This window comes from Micrasema longulum, unplaced genomic scaffold (genome assembly GCF_059751315.1).
Source record: "Micrasema longulum isolate JH-2025_06_02 unplaced genomic scaffold, ASM5975131v1 h1tg001782l, whole genome shotgun sequence".
NCBI classification, from domain to species: domain Eukaryota; kingdom Metazoa; phylum Arthropoda; class Insecta; order Trichoptera; family Brachycentridae; genus Micrasema; species Micrasema longulum.
Window position 1 is genome coordinate 4,296 of NW_028278957.1, and position 21,068 is coordinate 25,363.

At 31.1% G+C, this 21,068-nt stretch overlaps 1 long non-coding RNA gene across 2 annotated transcripts; it reads left to right on the forward strand.

Annotated features, from left to right (window-relative positions):
• The first annotated feature begins 2,352 nt into the window (after nt 1–2,352).
• Nucleotides 2,353–5,134, forward strand: LOC148274001 (uncharacterized). 2 transcript variants are annotated; one of them, XR_015824404.1, is made up of 3 exons: nt 2,353–3,186; nt 3,432–3,833; nt 3,941–5,134. It is a non-coding gene; the product is annotated as an uncharacterized LOC148274001 (long non-coding RNA). The 2 variants fall into 2 exon arrangements; XR_015824405.1 differs by lacking the exon at nt 2,353–3,186 and having other exon boundaries at nt 3,468–3,537; nt 3,654–3,833.
• The last annotated feature ends 15,934 nt before the right edge of the window (nt 5,135–21,068 follow it).

Consider the following 21,068-nt stretch of genomic DNA (forward strand, 5'->3'; position numbering starts at 1 on the left):
TCTGAAAAAAGATACAAGATCTAAAACAATCAGAATATAACATGAAGATGATCTTATGCGTCTAAAAAAAATATTAGAAAAATATGTGTATTTATGTTCATTTGTAAATACGTAAGTATTATCAAATCGAATTTTCACACAAATCCACAACTACGAGGAAATGTTTGTACCGTCATTATGTCTAAGAAAGGACTTTAATTTTTGTCATCTTTCTTCATAAAATATGTGAACTCTACAGATATTCATGATATCCTTGCTCAAATTAACCTAAATATTCCTCACCATAGCTGTTCAAAATTGTAGAACTACCTTCGCCGATGCTTCTATTGCACAATAACATTACCTGAGTATTAATGTATTTTAATAGCAAAACAAGTAGTACTCAAGAAGCAAGTAGTTCTTTATCTTAATTTGTATACCTAGATTTAACATTATAATCTACATCTACACGTTATTTACATGGATCATTTTATGCTTCATTTCAACTCACTTATTTTTAATTTAAATTATTCTTATAAATATTTACTTATTTATTTTACAGAAACAAACAGTCGACAATGATATAATAACATAAAAAAGATACTGTTTAAAGACAGACCAGCGAAGTTTCTAAATAAAAATCATACATATTAAATTGTGGTACAACAAAAGGGTGTGTTTGTGTGTATTTGTAGGAGAGTAAGTGTAGAAGTGTGTTTGTGTGGGAGTAAGTGTTCAGTTGTGTGTAAGCGTGGGCATCATTAAATAGCAAGTAGGAGCGTATCGCAGCCAGAAAGAATAAATCTTAATTTATTTTAAAGTAAATTAAGGGGCATGTAAAATATATCAATAGATGAAAAAAAGCATTATAGTTTGAGCAAGAACGATAGAGAAAAGGGTGTTGTGAATAAATACTCATTTCTTGTCACGCGAAAGGGGACATTAAGATTAATTTTGGAGAGTAGGTTAAAGGAGTCTACTTTATTATTTAATAATTTATATAAATAGTATAGTTCAGACGTAGTGCGTCTATTTTCAAGGGTAAAAAATCCATTTTGTTTAGCATATTGGCTGTAAGTGCAAAGCGTTTTATTGTTTTTATAATCTAGGTATTTAAAAAAATTTCGTTAAACATTTTCAATCCTTTCGATGTTTGTTATGTATTGTGGGCTCCATACAACGGATGCGAACTCCAAGTTACTGCGTATAAAAGTGTTGTTTGAAGTTTTCAATGTATTTGGTTTTTTAAAGGGTTTGGAAATTCTTAAAATGAAGCCCAGCATTTGGTAAGCTTTTTCAATAGAATTTTTAAATTTGTTTCAACAGAGAGGGAAAAAGTTTTCGAGAAGGGAATATGGAAGTCTAGGCATTTACAGGGCTTATGACCTGTCATTGGCTGGTTTAAGTGGCCACTTTACACACTGTGTAACATTCACCATTCTGCCCATGTTTGAACATCCACATTTCCTCAACTCTTCCATCTGTTGACTTTTGTGAAGTGAAAGAGCTGAAACCTTTATCACGTGGGTGAGATTCATCCGGCTGAACCAAATCACCTACTATGGAAACATTCACATTCATGTGAACATTCACAATGTTACACAGTGTGTAAAGTGGCCACTTAAACCAGCCAATGACAGGTCATAAGCCCTGTAAATGCCTAGACTTCCATATTCCCCTCTCGAAAACTTTTTCCCTCTCTGTTGAAATAAATTTAAATATGAACAACTCCCTAGGGAGGAAATCCAGCCAGTCTGCAAGCATTTGGACATAATCAAACATTGTTTTTTCAATAGAATTTATTTGAGACCCAAACAGCAATCTACTATCAAGAATAACTCTAATATCGCTACACCGGGATATGGAATTATCTTTGATCGTATAATTGTGCTTTAAAAAAATTTACGTTTAGTAAATGTCATTAAATAACATTTTGAGGTATTAATGTACAACATTATTTTTTGGTATGTGTATTTTTTGTACATACACAAATCTGGATTTCTCCCGAGGGGGAGTAGGTATATATTATAACCCAGCCAATGACAGGTCATAAGCCCTGTAAACGCTCGAATATCCATAATCCTGAATTTGAAAAAATTCTACCTCATCTCTGTAGGGATATTAATAAAAAAAATAAAAAAATATTAATGTACAATTGATTTTTATTACAGTAATCAATTAGACGATCAAGATCTTCATGAATTATTCCATAATGCAATATATCGTTGACATTGGCAAAGATCTTTTCATCATCAGCAAAAAGTAGAAATTAAGACTATTTAAAGCACTGATTTATATCATTAATATAGAGAAAATACAATGGGAGCTAAATGGGAACCCTGCGGAACACCAGAGCTGCAGTATTTGAAATTAGATAAGACACCGTTTATAGCTACTGCCTGGGATCTATTTGTTACGTAAGAATTTAACCATATATAGATTGTGTTCCAGCTTCGTTCTTTGTTATATTAGAACAAAATAAAATAAATACCCAAAATGCTAATGCTGTTAATTTAATATATATCTTCAATTTATAACGACACTTTGGGGTTTTTTTAAATTGTTGATTGGTAAAAAAAATGTGAGCACCTCAAAATCTATTTTTTTGTAAAACTGAATTTTTAGAATGTTCACTCATTATATTTGTCTGATTTTAATATTTTGCATTTTTAGTCACCTACATTCCTTCTCAAAAAGGCAAACGGCTTTTGATGATGGGCGGATTCACATACAATTACTTTAGTTTATACAAAACCAAGGTGTGGTGGTCTTGTACTTCAAAGACGAAAAATAGATGCCCAGTGACTATAGTCACTAATGAAGATGTTTTCATTAGCATCAAAGGACAGCATAATCATCTGCCGCCTAAATACCATATCACGCCAAGCGGAGAATATGTCAAATTCTGAAGTTGATCGGAAACCTTTTGAGAAACTCGTCAGTTGATGAGAGCCCTAACTGAAAAGGGTATCTTATATTATTTGTGAGAGCCCTAATTAAGGATGGTGACTTAAGTGGCAAACACATCAGTTAAATAGAGCCCTGACAAACTCTTCAAATGATTAAGGCCAGAACGTGATTTAAGTGACAAAATCGCTCAAGGACACTTCATACGGAACGTGATTTCAATGACAATCAGTGGAAAGTTAACAGCTAAGTTTAATTTTATCTATAAAGATAATTTAAGTTTTATGTATGATAAATCATGTTACCGACGAAAATACTTTAAATTTTCACACAAATATACACATTTTTTCACGTAAATTTCGATTTTTCTTTATAGGCAGTCAAAGATACATCTGTTAACTTCCCATTGTAATCGAGCCCCAGAGCCCCGATACAATGGGAAGTAAACATTTATCTTCAATTTTATCAACAAAGTAAAATTCAGTTTTCTGTTTTAAAAGCAGAATATGCATACATTTTTTTCTTCTGAACATGTTCAATCGAAGGTTACCGACGAAAATACTTTAAATGTTCATGCAAATATACTAATTTTCGTATACACACATCATTTTTTTAATAAATAATCGAAGATAACTCTGTTAACTTCAGAAGGTAACAAAGTTATCTTTAATTTTTCCTAAACTAAAATCAAATATTCTGTATAAACAATTGAAAAAAAATATAAAACATTTATCATGTAAAAAATAAGGTTCTCATTTTTTTTTCAGGTTTATGGCATTTTTTATTTGAACTGAAACATACATCATTGGAAAGATTAATTTCTTAACTATTTTTCAACATAATCACCAAATTTTTAACGCATTTTTGTTGACGACTAATCCATTTTTGGAATCCAGCTTCAAAGAAGTCCGCCGCCAGTCCGTGGAGGAATTTGGTGACAATTTTTGGTTGGTTGGATGATATTGCTTGTACCAAAAAATCGCAAAAGTATATTTTTTTGCAAAAACATTTAAAATAAAATAAATAAATAATAATATCACTATAATAATTTCAGTGCGTTACCTGCCCACTCTCAAAGGGAACAAACTGCTGATGGCGAACGGCTACACATACACTTCCACCCGGTTTATCACCAATAAGGGATTAACCAGATGGGTTTGTTCATCCAAAACATCTAAATGCAAGTGTCCAGCTACTGCTTTCACATCTGGGGACATGTTCTCCTGGTGCAGATATGTCCATAACCACGAACCGCCAAAATTCCACATCACCAAAAACGGCGACTATATTAGATTGAAGTGAAGTGTTTTCATCTCCTTATCCGCATCTGGTGATAATTATATGACATAATACTTTTCAATTTAATTTTTTAGTTTTTCACATTATATTGAAGTGTTTATACTATTTTTAATATGTATATTTTTAAGGTAAAAGGCTCTGCGTGCCGTGTATATAAATAAATAAATGGAGGATTTTCACGAAACTGCTGCGTGGCATTGCATAGATTTATATAAATCGTGTTGTCAAGATGTTATCCTCAATCATTGTTATTTTTGTATTCTTGAATAATATGTATGCTTCCACTTTCCATTATGTTGTATCCCAACTCAACACAGGACTTTTAGCCGCATGGAGTAGGGATACTTTTTTTTTGTATAATAATATGAACCTTTGTGTAAATGAATAAATACATTTATGATTCTATAAAAACTAAAGTTCCGAGGACAACCAGGATGCTTTAGTAAAAATGATTTATGTAAACGCTGGCGAAAATTCAATTTACGGTATAATTATTTAAAAAAATTAACTCATAATAATTGAGGGCATTGGAAGCAAAGATAGCGACCTCCAAAAAAATATTTTTTTGGTTATGTCATTCTGTAGTTTGTCAACATTATTTTTATAAAAATCATGAGTTGAGTTGCAAATGTAGTTAAAAATCATACTTCTGATGGTTCGAGAATAGTGTTTGGAAGCATAGAAATATCCATCAGCCATTTTATTCTACCAATGACAGGCTTGAGATTTAAATTTTCAAAATGGCCGTGCCATACAAATATTAAGAATTTTTTTTGAATTCGTGTTTCTATTAAAGCTAATTTATTAGTACCTTAAAGTTTAAGCTCAGTGAAAATAACATTACTTACATGAAGACTCTCTTTTGCATTAGTGTAGCAGTTTTTGTTATTTTTCTCGAAAACACCAAAACGGGAGTTTGCTATCTTTGCTTCCAATCCCCTTAACTTTTTAACCGATAACCATATTTTTCCTCATAATAAAAAAAATATTTTCGATACCTGTTCTTTCATTTTGCTTCCGAAAACCGTCATTTATTGCACTATAATTCCAAAAATTGGCATAACGCAAATACTGATTCTAAATCTATATCCATCAATTAGAATCGTCTCTAATTTTATCAGACTGAGGCTTAGCCAGTGTATTGTGAATAAACATTGGTTTAAAATGAAGATTGTGGAGAGTCCTCGGTGTGAGTGCGGGCTCGGCGAGGAACGCATAGACCACGCGTTGTCCGGGCGCCCCCCCACCCGGGATGCATATCCTTTGTCCACTAAACTGAACCATCGCCTTCCCTTAAATTCATCTCATGTCTCAGTAGTATTGCACTTGTCCAAATTCATTGTTTTAAATGATATAATATTTTTATACATTTAATTTTTATAAACGACAAATTGAAATCTAAATAACTCACTAGGGAGGAAATCCAGTCTGTTTCTTAACATTTGGACATACTCAAAACATTGTTGTCCTCATATCTTAATTATCTGATAAATAGAGATAAGATCACCTAATTTTGCTTCTTGTAACTCCAAGAACTATACAATGTTATGAAATAGCATTGTACTAACGTTACTACCGGATGTGACGTCCGTTTTCTTATTTCTTCATTCGTTAAAATGTCACGATAACTTATCAAAACCTTACTACTAATATTTTAGTCTCTAAATCTTTGCAAACGTAACTAAAATTGACGACTTAATTACGTTGAGATTTTTTTTAATAGAAGTAAAAGACAAGCTAAACTAAAATCCTCAAATTTGGTATACACAGTGACCAGTTTCATTGCTTTCGTGACATCTTCGAGACTAATGAAACCGGTTATCGGTCTCTCGTCTTTTATCTCGATAATAAAAATCAATTGTACATTAATACCTCAAAATGTTATTCAATGAAATTAACCAAAAGTACATTTTTTTTTACGCACGATCAAAGATAATTCCATATCACGGTGTAGCGAGATTAGAGACTTAGGAGTTATTCTTGATAAAAGATTGCTGTTTGGGTCTCGCATAAATTCTATTGTTGAAAAAGCTTACCAAATGCTGGGCTTCATTTTAAGAACTTCTAAACCTTTTAAAAAACCAAATACATTAAAAACTTTATACAACACTTTTACGCAGTAATTTGGAGTTTGCATCTGTTGCGTGGAGCCCACAATACATAACAAACATAGAAAGGATTGAAAATGTTTAACGAAAATTTTTTAAATTAGACTTTTAACCCTTGAAAATAGACGCACTGTATCTGAATTATGCTTTTTACATAAATTATTAAATAATAAAGTAGACTCTTTTAACCCACTCTCCAAAATTTAACTCAATGTTCCCTTTCGCGTGACAAGAAATAAGTATTTGTTCTATCTGCCAGTATGTAGCACTAACTATGCACAACACTTTTTTCTCTATCGTTCTTGCTCTAACTATAATGCTTTTTTTTATCTATAGATATATTTTACATGGCCCTTAATTTATTTAAAAATAAATAAAGACTCCTTATTTCTGGCTGCGATACGATTCCACTTACTATTTAATGATGCTCACACTTACACACACCTGAACACTTACACCTACACTAATACACATAAACATACGTCTACACTTACTCTCATATAAATACACATAAACACACCCTTTTGTTATAACACAATTTAATAATATGTATGATTCTTATTTAGAAACTTTTCTGGTCTGTCCTTAAACTTTTTTTTTTAATGTTACTATATCATTGTCGACTGTTTGTTTCTTTAAAATAAATAAATAAATAATAAATTACGATGAACTTTCACAAAGAAGTTTGTTGTTGACTTTTGTAAAGTAAAAACGCCACGTGATAAAGGTTTCAGCTCTTTTACTTCACAAAAGTCAACAGATGGAAGAGTTGAGGAATTGTGGATGTTCAAACATGGACAGAATGGTGAATGTTACACAGTGTGTAAAATGGCCACTTAAATCAGCCCATGAGAGGTCATAAGCCCTTTAAATGCCTAGACTTCCATATTACCTTCTCAAAAATGTTTTCCCTCTCTGTTGGAATAAATTTAAATGTTCATTATTGTTCATTGTGATCGCTCAAATGCTCGGAATGTTTTCAAGCACGTCGATACTACTGAACATTTCATTCAATGTGACTCCAGTGGTTTATCCTTTGAGGTACAGAATTATTTGATAACTAATAATAATAATTCCTATATTTGAGTTTGTTTCATATAAATCCAATTTTTATATTTGTTAGTTTTTTTTTATACTTATTCATTTATTTATTAATTTACACGCCCTAAGGGCTTTTATATTCATTAGAAATACATTCAAGTCCAGCAGTGAAACATAAGTATGTATATTTAGTTAAAATTAAAGATAACATAAGAAAAACTAAAAGATAAAATAATAAGTAAAAATATAGAAATGTACCAACATAGGTATATGGGTATATAGAAAGATATTTAGTATATTTACATATAAAAACATATAAACTTACATACACATGCACATGGATACATACATTACAACCATACACACACATACATACATACATGCATGAATATGTATATATTGATGTAAAATTTGTTATTTTCAATGTTGTTCTTGTTTTGTATAATATATAATATTATTTGTTGCGCTACGTTGTATAAATGCATTATTCATTCCAACTAAGCGCAGAACTTTGGTTTTATGATGTTGGGACTTATGTCTTAATAATAATTGTAAACTCAATTAAAGTAGCAAAAAATCAATTTATCTCATTCATAATATTGATAATAATTTCAGTGCGTTTCCTGCCCACTCCCAAAGGAAACAAACTACTGATGGTGAACGGCTTCACATACACTTCCACCCAGAGTATCAACAGTAAGGGCATGACCAGATGGGTTTGTTCATCCAAAAAGTCCAAATGCAAGTGTCCAGCCTCGGCCTTTACGTTCGGGGATACGGTCTCCGAGTGTAGACATGTCCACAACCACGAACCGCCAAAATTTCATGTTACCAAAAATGGCGACCTAATTAGGTTGAGATGAAAAGTGTGACGTAATTTATTACAATTAAAAACATGAGTGTATAAAAGTTTTGGGTGGAAAAAACAAAAAGCAGCGATATAATTATTTATACCATAACACCTTCATTCATTCTCCTTTAAAATCGTTTTTCTGTTACTTTTAATATGGCGTAGTTGGCTTAATGTGAAGGGCTATACATAAAACCTTTATCTATATAAAAAAAGTAAATATTTTTAAAAATAAAACATCGCCTTCATTCACGTACGTCATCAATTTTAAAACAACATTATGAGTGTATACGAATCTTTAACGACGTAACCGAAAATACAACGTCATTGACTTTATTTAAAAAGTACAAGTAATTTAAGTTCAGCTTATTTTATGCTCAAAGTAGATTCTTTATTCAATTCTTTATTTAATTCAATTCAATTCAATTTATTTGTTTTGAATAATACATACATTACAAACTTAAATTTAATACGTAGGTACATATTATAAAAAGACAAAAAATACATAAAGAGACTTTTGTCCAAATAGTAGGAGAATCCTGCTCCGGAAAACCCCTTCGGATACATGGAACAGATCAACATCCAGATCGATGTTGTTCAGCATAGCGGTAGCCCTTCCAACAGGCATAACCATCGGCAAGTTGGTCCTATATATTGGAATATGAAACAATCTATGCTGACGCTGTCTCAGGTAATTATCAGGAACATACAAACAATTCTCATCATAATCTTAGAATTATCGATCATACCGCGCAAAAATCGATAAAAATGTCTAGTCAAATACACATTCCTTCTAGTCTCTAAACTGTTGAAGCCAAGCATACCTTGGAGAAACTCGGTCGGGAAGAGCCAAGGATAATAACCGCACTCTCATGTAGAGATATTTAAGAATTATTTTTCCTATTTTTATCCTTATTTTTATTAAGAAAATAATAATGGAGTGTTCTCGGGGCCCCAAAAAAAACAAAATACTTGAGTTCTTATTATTGACTCAAATATTTAAGTTTTCAGACTATTTCCTAAAAGTCGTAAATAACTTGTGCTGGAAAAATGTAAATCGAGTTGCAGTAAAATGGGATTTGAGCCTCAGACCTTTGGCCCGTGAGTCCACAATGCTACCATGGCGAATTTTAATACCGACATGTCGATACGTGTTTTAATTACGTCATCTCAGACGTCATACGATCGAATTCAAGCGGTAGGTGGCGCTGAAACTTTACCCCGCGTTTAATGCTAAATTAAAATTAAAGTATTTCTCCATCCTATTTTAAATAGGCTTCTGTTATGAAAAGCAGTCTCTTCATAACGATTAAAAGTTAAAATAAATCGCAATTTATGGAAAAAGTTCTGGCTTGAACATGATTTTTATATGATATTTGACAGTTTCTAGACGGTATGGTTAACTTTTCGTCTATTTCTATCTACTTTGTTATTACAAAGCCGGCATATCGAGAGCCCGGCATTTTGCTCATCGCGCGAGTATCGACGTAAGTATTTATTTTCGGCCTCGTTTAAAAAAAAATGTCTCTGGGAATAAACTTTATTCCATAATATTACTTCCTAGATAAAAAAATTAAGACATCGTCAAACTAGTTTGTCAAACTTCTCTAGGGAAGATCAAGAAAACCATAAAATTTCTTCTTGGTTAGAAGAAGATTCTGATGATGACATTGTTTTAGACAGTAAACACTGTGTTTTGTGAAAACTAAAATTTTGCTGTCTTACATACCAAATTAGAAGATGAAGAAGGTAGTTCTCATGATGTCTTCACTTCACGAAGATGATGATAATATTGACCAACAATTTAGAACTGACTCAAAACCTGAGGTTATATCATTTTATAATTTAACTAAATGGGGAGTGGATACTGTTGACCAAATAAAGGAGGACTGTAATGTTGGAAGAATTACCCGCAGATGGCCAATTAGAATAATCTTTTCAATGTTGAATATAGCCAAAAACGGCCAAATTGTATATAAGGCAAAAAGTTAAGTTGTTTCTCGTAGACAATTGTTACTAATAGGTTTACCACTTAACTTGTAAAACCCCATATGAAATGACGATTTACGATGTCAAAAAATTACCTTTTTAGGTTTAAGACAAACAATGGAACGATTCGTACCATATTCTGATGATATAGCAGAGACTGCGGTGAACGGAATATGTTCAATTTGTCCAAGAAAGAAGAACAGGCGTTCAAAAAAAGCGTGTTTTTCATGCAAAAAAATACTTTGCACTGAACACGTAACATACATGTGCCCTGCATGTTTTGGAGGATGCACTAGTAATGCTCTGATGGAAGACTAATTAATTTATTTCTAATAAGTACTTCAAGTATATTACAATATTGTTTCTGTGTTACCAAAGAAAAGTCTAAAAAAATGTTGTTTGTTTTTTGTCCTCAGAGATACATCAGGGTATCGTTTATTTTGCAATGTAGTGCATTTAGCTCAAAACATTTTTATTAATTTTACTTCCCCCTGTAATCGAAATTATTTGTAACTCGTAATAAAACGTCTGTAAAGACGCGTGAGCATTTTCCTCGCACTCGCGTATCCGTGTATTTTTTTATCTCCGACTACTGGAGGGTTAAAAATTTAAATAAATCGTAATTAAAGTAAAATTTGCTCGGTGGAACAAATTTTTTGTCACTTTCAATGCGTTGATATATGTACCGTGGGGTACTTGAGTCCTCAGTACATATTGATGTACCTACACAAAACTTGAAGATAGAGGGTCGGTTGCGTATCTTCGTTTTCGCTCGGGAGAATTTATTTTCAACTATACCGTAATGGTGAAGGTATGGCTTCCGTATCTCCCGATTGTAATGGCCTCCCTGGGCTGGTATTCCAAACGCCCTCGCGGCCGTAGAAAATCCATTTATGTCGCGTATTTACGTACAGACTACCCGAGATAAAGTGTTCAGAATAGCGCCCTTCGTTAGGTTAGTATCTATCTAACATGGCCCAACCTGTTCTAAGATGGAGATTACTGAGACTATTTGCTTTTACTTTATGTGTACATGCACTCGGACTTGATAGTTATCAAACGAGTTTGATTTCTTTTTTTCTCTCGCAATATAATTCTTAAACTTTTCTTTATGGTTAAAAATGTTTTTTTTTTGCTTTTTCATATTTATGTGTATATTTCGTTAATACTTTTGTTTGCTTTTGTGTATTAACCTACTTGTTATTATTGTTATAGTTATTAAATTTTATAATTTTTTGTTATGTATTTACATGTGTTTTCAATAAATCCTTAAAACTTCTTGGATTTATTAACAGAAGCACAGCTGACTTCAAAAATATCAACACCCTTAAAACTCTATTATTCTCTCTCTCGATTTTTAAAAAAGAGGCTGGAGGTTGGGCTTATCCAGAGACCCATATACGTATACTGAGTTAGAAACCACCTTGAATATATCTTTTCTTCAAGACCGTCGAAATAAATCCGACCTTATAGTCCTATTTAAAATTCTCAACTCACTCTTCGATGCGCCTGAACTACTGAGCTCAATAAAATTAAATATCCCAACTAGAAACCTCAGACAAAACTTACTCTTTCATACCGATAACCATAGTAATAACTATGGTTTTCATTCCCCTATGCCCAGAATTCTTAAGTCTGCCAACAAACATACCAGTCTTGATTTCTTTGATAAAAAGTTGTCTTCTTTCAAACGATCAACTGAATCAAATTCAATTATAAACACCTGTCTCCCGCTTCCACTCTCACAAAGTCTACTATAAACCATTGAGTCTTTCTACTTTTTTTATAATACTTTTTCATGTATAAATGTGTCCATAAAAATGCCAATTGGGCGTATATATATATATATATAAATAAATAAATATATTTTTTTTTCTTATTTATGTTCAATATATGTTAAAGGCAATTTATGCCGTTTATGTAAAAATAAACAAATAAATAAAAGTTGATATTGTATAATTCTTATGTTTTTTCACATTTCGTATGTTTTTTATTGTCCTATATAAAATTTGATTTAAGGTATTCGTTCTTAATACTAGTCTGACATTTTCCGTTTCTCCGGTATGACGTTATATCAGTGTTTTTTAGAGATAATAGTTTTGTGCAAAAATATCACGGTATTTTAACAATCGATCTTCCAACAGGCAGAACAAACAGAAAGTCTTTTTTGTAAGTATCAAGTATATGCCGATTCAATAAAAAAGTTAATTTTTTATTGTTACAGTCTTATTGATTTATTTTTCACTTTATATACATATAAAATATATATACATATAAGGGCGGGCATATTGCCTTAAGGCAATTTCTTCTTACCTACCCAAACCGTTCAGTTTGAGAAAATTATAAATACATGGACATATTGAATCTTACAATTTTATACAAAAATTAAAAACGAAGATTAACAAATTTTTTTTTTTTTTTTAATTAACACTACTATGAAGAGAGGAGAGGGGATGGGAAGGAAAGAAGAAGGATAAATGAACAATTTAAAGAGTGACATTTCAATCTTGACTTAAATGTAAATAAAGAAGGGGCGTCTCTAACATTAGCGTGTAGATTATTCCACAATCGAGCGGCTACTACTGTGAAAGAGGAGACAAGAAAATTAGAGCGATGACAGGGTATTAAAAGGGTTCTCTCGATACTAGAACGAAGATATAGTCCGTGTTGTGAAAGAGGTTGGAAGAGCTCTCTCAGATAAACAGGCGAAGTGGGATTATTTAAAATATTGTGAAGAAGTAATAGAATGTGAATGTTTCTTCTATGCCTGATACTGAGCCAGTGTAGTTGCGTGCGATACTCGGTTATGTGGTCAAATTCTTACAATGTGAATGTGAATGTTTCTTCTATGCCTAATACTGAGCCAGTGTAGTTGCGTGCGATACTCGGTTATGTGGTCAAATTCTTACTTGGTGTTTGTTTTGCAGCTCATTATGTTCCATCGCAAAAAGGAAAACAGCTGCTCGTGTTGAATGGCAACAAGTATTTCTTAAATAGAAAGACCCCCAACCAGAAAACATGGTGGAAGTGTGCCTATTTTAATAAAATAAAATGCGAAGCGATCGCAGTCACTTTTGATGACACGATAATTTCTAGCAGAGGGGTACATAATCATGAACGACATTTTCAAATATAAGCACCTGTATCCCAAATAAAGCTCCGGTGTTACTCCTAGTGAGAAGCCATGATAAATATAATATCCATATTTAAAGCATTAATTTTGTGAATTTCCATGTTAAATAATATAACTACTTATTTGTTTTCTGTTAAATCACTTACATAAAATTTAATATGTTCACCGGTTCCAGAACACGACTGTTCCTTTGTTAAAGTTTGAAAATAAACTAGCACTAAAAATTACAATTTAAAAAAAATAATTTAAGATATCTTTACAACTTGTCTTCATCTGCAGAAATAGTAAAAACTATTCAATGCCCGATAAAAGATGCGCAGTTTACACTTATAATTAAAACCTCTTAACCTGTTGCAATTACATATTTTATATGTACGAGTATGAATGTAGTATGTAATTTTGTCTACCAAATAAACTGTTTATTTTTATTGTACGTTTTATTCATTTCTCCGTCCTTGATTTGGATTTTTTCTACTTTTACTTGGGACCTTCAATATCTGCTTAGTTCTCAATAGATTATACATTTATCTATTTATTTATTTATTTATTAACGGACATTGTCCATGTTTACAATTTATAGGGTTTAAATATTACAATAAAAGAATAGTTTAAAACATAAAAAAAAGAAAAGGAGCATTGACAAACATAAGGGACATCGAGACAAGATCTGGACTGTTTATTTAGTGCTCGTTTAAATCGTTGTAAACTTGAACCAAAAAAGTCCAGATCTTGTCTTGAGTTAACAATACGACAAAGACGGGTCATTGGAGAATTAATGCCATAGTTTGTTCTATGCTGATCGATGAATAGTACTTCATTGTTTCTTAACCTACGAGTCGGAATATTGAATTTTACTTGTCCCAGTAATGATGGAATAACGATTATACCATTTAGTACGGAGTCAATATTAGTTCTACGTTTTTGTAGACTAGAGATATTTAACATTGACTCTATATCAGCATAAGAATAATCACCTCTCTCTAGTCCAAGCATCTACGCTACTTTTCGAAGCAAGCGATGTTGGACTGATTCAATGTGATTTATGCGATTGACATAGAATGGAGACCAAACCACGGAGGCATATTCTAGAAGACGGCGAACAGTTGATCAATAAAGAGTTCTAATTATACGGACATTAGTAAAATCAGAGGATATTCTGTTAATAACAGATTATTTTCCCCTCGGCCAAGGATCCTCAGAACAGTGAACGAAATCTCATTAAACTGTGCTGTCGATGTGTTCCTACAGCAGGGGCCGGCATTCAAGAAGCAAGCGGTGTTGTCACTCCTGACTCGCGATGACACACTTGCCATGTCCGCCTAGATTTCAAGACTGTCTAGATTATGTATTACTCATTAATGCCAATCGGTTAGGGCTTACTCGGTTAGGGCCAATCGGCTAGGGTAGAAGTTCAGTAAATTACTGAACTTCTACGGGAAATTGGATACAAAAAATGATTTCGCGATAAAAATTAGACAATTCAATTTAGACTGCGAAGTTTTCGAAAATGTATGAACAAATATTAAAAATGATTATTTTTAAAACCTACTTAGAAACGTGACAGGCTCACGTGAACACGTAACCAATTAATTAAAGCTTGTGATGTATTTACGATTTCCGGGTAGCATGTTTTTTATCGTTTGTGGTGTTTTGACGGGTACGGGGTTCTACTTTTAAATGTCATGAAAACTCACTGACTACAACTCGTGAAAACTTAAAAAATCATAGAAATTAAAGTACAATTCATTAAAATTTAGCTTAGTTTGACTAGTAAAAAAAAAAAAACAAAAGAACTTTCTCATTTTCAATCAATCAAAACACGTAGTTCTTTATATAATTGGTACACATATTATTTATATTTTTATGTATTTCATTGCTTTATATTGTTTTTTATTTTATATTATACTATATTATTTATGTTTAAGGAACATGTATTCTTGGCACATACATATACTTTATATTTGTATAATAACGATTTTTATGTTCTTAATAATTAACTAGTTTTAGTTTTTCTTTTTTATGTTATTGTTTTATTAGTATAGGACTACTTATGCTTTAAAGATAAAAAATCTCCATCTTAGAACAGGCTAAGCCATGATAGATGGAGACCATCATAAACAGAGAATACTCAGTTTTTATTTTACATTAATTAGTTTTATATAGATTCCCTGTTGTTAAGTATGTATACTAATTTTTCGAAATCAATTTATAAAATTAAAAAAAAAAACATTTTATTTAATTTGTGTAATTTTTCATAATTTTAGTGTCCTACATACCAACGAGGAAGGGAAATCTGCTGATGTACAATGGATTCACATTCTGGTTAAAAAGTGGTTCAGAAAATCGCAAGGGCTGGTGGACTTGTTCTTCTTACTCAAAAACTAAATGTAAAACTACTGTTACCACACAATTAGGCGTTTTGACTCAACAGCGGTTTTTTCACAACCACCAACCACCCGTTTATATCCTCACGAAAAGCGGCCATTACATCAAAATAAGTTAAATAAATATAAAAACCTGACACATATATAAGCCAAACCAGTGGCGGCTGAAGAGGTTAAACATGGGGCGTGATTTTTTTGACTAAATAGGTACATGTATATTTCACAATAAAAATACATTTATATGGAGGCAGTCACAATATGATACAAAAATGCACAAAATATTACTTTTTATTTATAATTTTGAAAAACGCGTTAGGGTTAAATAAGAAATATTATAAGGTCTAGTCATATTATTACTTGTCTGGTTTGTGTATTTATTTAACGAAAATTGAAATTGGGTTATAAGGCTAATCTAATCTTAAGGGATAAAAAGTAAGGAAGTAATTTGATTTAGCCTATTAAAAACACCCTTTTTTTTAAATCGTGCTATTAAAATATAAATTAAATCTACATTGGACAAAAAAAAATTTACTTACTGTATATTTGGTAACAAATATACCAAATAATTTTACGTATTTGAAATACTTGTCGACCAGCAGATTACGCCGATTACTTTGATACTATTTACGATACGATTTTCAATGATACTATTATTCTGTTTTTTTTTTCCATACTACTTTATTTTACTTTTATACGTTTATTTTGTTGATTTCAATGATTCTTTTATTTTGTATATTTGATTATGTATGAATCTAAATTTGTATAATTTATATTTTACATTTTAATATTTATGTCTGATTATCAATTTTAAATTGTATTTGGAATTTTATTACTTACACCTTTTTTTCTGGATTTTTATTATATTGCATCACATGTCATTAAATTTTAATTTAATTAATTTTACCATGTATTTTTTATTGTTATTTATTATGGCTTGACACGGGCATAGCCTAAAAAGTCTTAATAAGTTCACTTATATTTAAATTAGTGTAATTTTGAATGAATAAAAAATAATTATTTCCAAATATATCTTGAAAAATAATTGTATTTGTCCAATATTTATTTACTTTATATTTTAAGGGCACGATTTTGAAAGGAAAACGGCGTTTTTAAATTATTAAATCGTATAATTTCTTCAATTTTTATCATATCACAGCCGCTCACGTAGTAACTATTTATCTATATTTGATAACTATTGAATATTAAACAAATTTTTATGCAAATTTTTGTAAATTAAAACCAATTTTCTTTGTTTTCTGGTAGTAAAATGATTTATTACATGAGAGTGAACAAAATAATAACAATAATTGACAGAGCTCATTTCAATCTTGTAAAATATTACGAACTCTTGATGGCTGGCGTATACTGTAAAGGGAAGAGAAAATGTTAGCTCATATTAATAATTTCCAATAATAATTCGTTCTTTTTTAGTGTAGGCATGTAAAATACATTGGAATACATTCATCATTCTTATCTCGTTCACGCCGATGACAATATTTTAAATTTTATTCTAACCTTCTTTCATTCGTATTGTTTATCTTTAGGACAATGTCCCGCTTTCATATAATTTTAGCAAGGATCTTCTAGATTCTAGAAGACCCTCGTTCTAGAATCTAGTACGTTTCATCTCTTTCTTTCCCATGCAAAACTATAGAGACAAGACATTCGTTTTGGGACATTTTAGGAATTGACCCGCGCAGAGAAATATGTAGCGCGGATTTATGGAGGCAATTTTTTCTGTATAGCATTCGATATAATAATATATTAATAAAATATGCGTATTAATAGGTACTTATATATTTTAAAGCTTAATTTTTTTTACATTATAAAACCTAATTACATTATATTATAAACTTTCTTTACAAAAGGTACAAGGAACATTTTTTTTTAATTGGTAGCAAATTTTGGGGGGTCATTGACCCAATGGACATAAGGCAAAGCCGCCACTGGGTCAAACAACGATCTGAAAATTGTACAATGATCTGCCGGGGAAAATCAAAACACCAGATTTAAGGGGCTCATTTCAAATGAACGTAAAATTTCACACTGCACCATAAAATAACTTATAATGATTTTAATGCATTTAAATTATTTTTATTTATTACATGGCAGAAAAACGCTCTTAACGACCAATTTTACATCGTGAAAAAGGGCCGGTTCGAAACGGAAGTCCATGTTGACGATCCGTTTATTCGTACTAAGCCCATATACAACTGTCCAACAGACAACGGTCCGAGCCCAGACGATGGCAAAACGATGCATTTAAAAAAAGCTCGAACTGAGATAATCCTTTAAAGTTTTTTATGGAATTTAAATCAGAACTTTTCTACAGTCACGGTCAGTTCAGTTCTCAACTGAAATCTCACCTATTTCGTTTTCCATACCGCCAATTATTTTAAATCAGAAAATATACTATGTAATTTTATCTTAGTAATAATGTAAGTTTACGTATGAAATTATAAATCAGCCAAATATCATTGTTATTATTATATACCATACCATATGATAGACGGCGGCCTCCGTGGTGTAGTGGTCAAGACGCTTGACTCACGCACGGAAGGTTCCGGGTTCGATTCCCGGTGAGAACACAAAAATTAAAATGTGATTTTTCTCAAGCCTGGGTGCTCTGTGATGTAATTCACCACTGTAATTAGGTCTCCTGGCCTGTTGCAAAAAAAAAATGTAAAAAATACATGCGTTGATGAAAAAAAAAAAAATGTAAAAAAAAGATCACAGATAGTAGAATATTCTGAGCCGTATTACGTATGCATTTATAGATGCTTCGTTTTGCCATCAAACAGGCGTACGGTGCGCAAAAAAACGGGTACCCGACAGTTGCACTAACGATCGTTAACAAACGGCCAAAGGCCGCCTTATCTGCACTTGATTTCCTTTAGCAGGATTTTAACTTTACCTGAGAGTAGTCACTACGTTAATTGTGTAATAAAATTTTAAAAAAATCGTACGACCGCTTTTATGATTTACACAAATATTACAAATTTTCGAGTCATTTTCAAGAAAAAGACCCGTGTTAGAAAATAGGAAAAAAGTTGTGGCAGAGTGGGCTTCAATCTTCTGATTGGAGCCCACCACACTACAACAGGAGTGCGACCCATAAGGGTATTAACTCATTCTTGACTACTCAAAATCAAAAATCGATATTTTGGAAAAAAGCGGTGTGTTTTTGGAGATTGTAATAGAAAATATATCGCCCGAATTGCGAGAAATTTAAAAATTACTAGCAATAGTTTTTCTGAATTCAAAAATCTAATTATAGATACGAATCATTCTTTTCATTCTCATAAAATTGAACTTTTGCATTAGGTTACAAATAAAAGTATAATAATTAATAATTTAGAAAATATAAAAATTCAAAAATTCTGACAAAACTTTCAAAAACTATATTTTATTCTATAATTCTTCACCCCTGCTTTCAATATTTCAAATAAATAGAAAAATCCACCCTGTCTTACCCCCTACACCCAACCCTATAAGTACGTAATTACTATTCTGTACTTTGGTTTAGTCAATAGTTACAGTTAATAATTAACTCGTGTATACTATATATATATATATATATATAAAATGTTTTATTTTAAATATATTTTATGTATAAATTCACATTAATATTCTATAATATTATATTAGATATACATATTAGCTAATATTATATTAGATATATTTATTAGCTTAGGTTGTTCATTATACAATATAAGTCAATCATTATTATCCAAACCTGTGTAGCATAAATAATTCAATGTAATTAGTTTTTTAAGGTTAAAATAAATTCAATTTAAAAGTATAAATAAACATGTGTGTATATTTGAGTTTATGTAATAATTTACAAAAAAAATGACTTAAAATATTGTGGATAAAACCAGCTGGTCCAAGAAGAAGTATAAAAACAAAAAAATATATATCCAGGCCCGTCCTAGTATGTCGGTGAAATAATTCAGTCAAAATTTCACCAGCATCAAAAATGGTTTCAGCTCTTTAACTTTACAAAGATCAGCAGATGGAAGAGTTGAATAGATGTTCAAACGTGTGTAAATTAGTAACTTAAACTAGCCAATGACATGTCATAAGCTATGTAATTGCCTAGACTTATATATTCGCATCTATAAAATGTTCTCCATCTATGTTGTAATGTATTATGCAATAATATTTGTAAGTAGGACTTTGAATTATGCATTTTTCTTAATAAATATTGTGGTAAAACATGATATAACACAATGATTTTGATAAAAGTATCAATAAAAACTTCTAAGTTAAGTTTAACTTAATTTACCAGACCTGAAGACGCCTACTTAGGCGAAAGCGCTCGTTGGTCAAATTAAATAAAGTAAAACTTAACCATAGAGTTTTATCAAGAAATATACCTTTACGAAAAACATCAATATAATACTGAACATTTTTTATGTGTTTAATGATTTTTTAAACTACTGAATTATTCATTTGGTCGACCGGTTTAAAATCGTATGTATTAAAATAACTCAATGAAAAATGTAATAAATACGATATGTTATTTAAACTATGACAGTGAGATAAACGATACTCTCCATTTGAATATTATATTATCTAAATTATCCAAGTATTTTCTAAATCGGATTCCGGCGACGCGAAAACACTTAATATAATTTAATACATCATTAGTGTTAGCAATTTAGTTTTATTTTTTAATTATTAATAAAATTTTACGTACATTCATACGGGACAGAGACACAGTTTATAGTGACACAATCAGGAACGACCCATGCCTGTGAACTTGCCCCGACTCGCTAGAAAATACGTGTAAGTAGAAAGTCGGGGCATAAACGGGGTTAAACTTATACAATAAAAAATGTTATGTATGCAAAGTAATAAATAATTAGCAAAAATCAATCATATATTTTATTCCTTTTTCATATTTGTAGACGCAGAAAAGATTCGTTAATTTGAACCACTATACGAGTAGATACAAACGAAGAAGAAATTTTTGAAATACAAAAACTATGTTTTTATTTATTATTTAATTCAATTCAATTTATTTACTTTAAATAATACATTACAAACTAAAATTTAATACGTACCTATATTATAAAAAGACAAAAAATACATAAAGATACTCTTGTGAAAATAGTAGGAGAATCCTGCTCCGGAAAACTCCTTCGGATACATGGAACAGATCAACTTCCAGAGCGATGTTGTTCAGCATAGCGGTAGCCCTTCATGAAACAATCTGTGCTGACGCTCTCTTAAATTACGAAATGTTATGGATATAAAAAAGTAGATTACGAAATGTAATGGATATAAAAAGTAGTATTCTAATATATTATAAAACAATAATATGTCCACGCATAAATTACTGTTCATCCACCCTTTTTTTACGTAATGAAGGA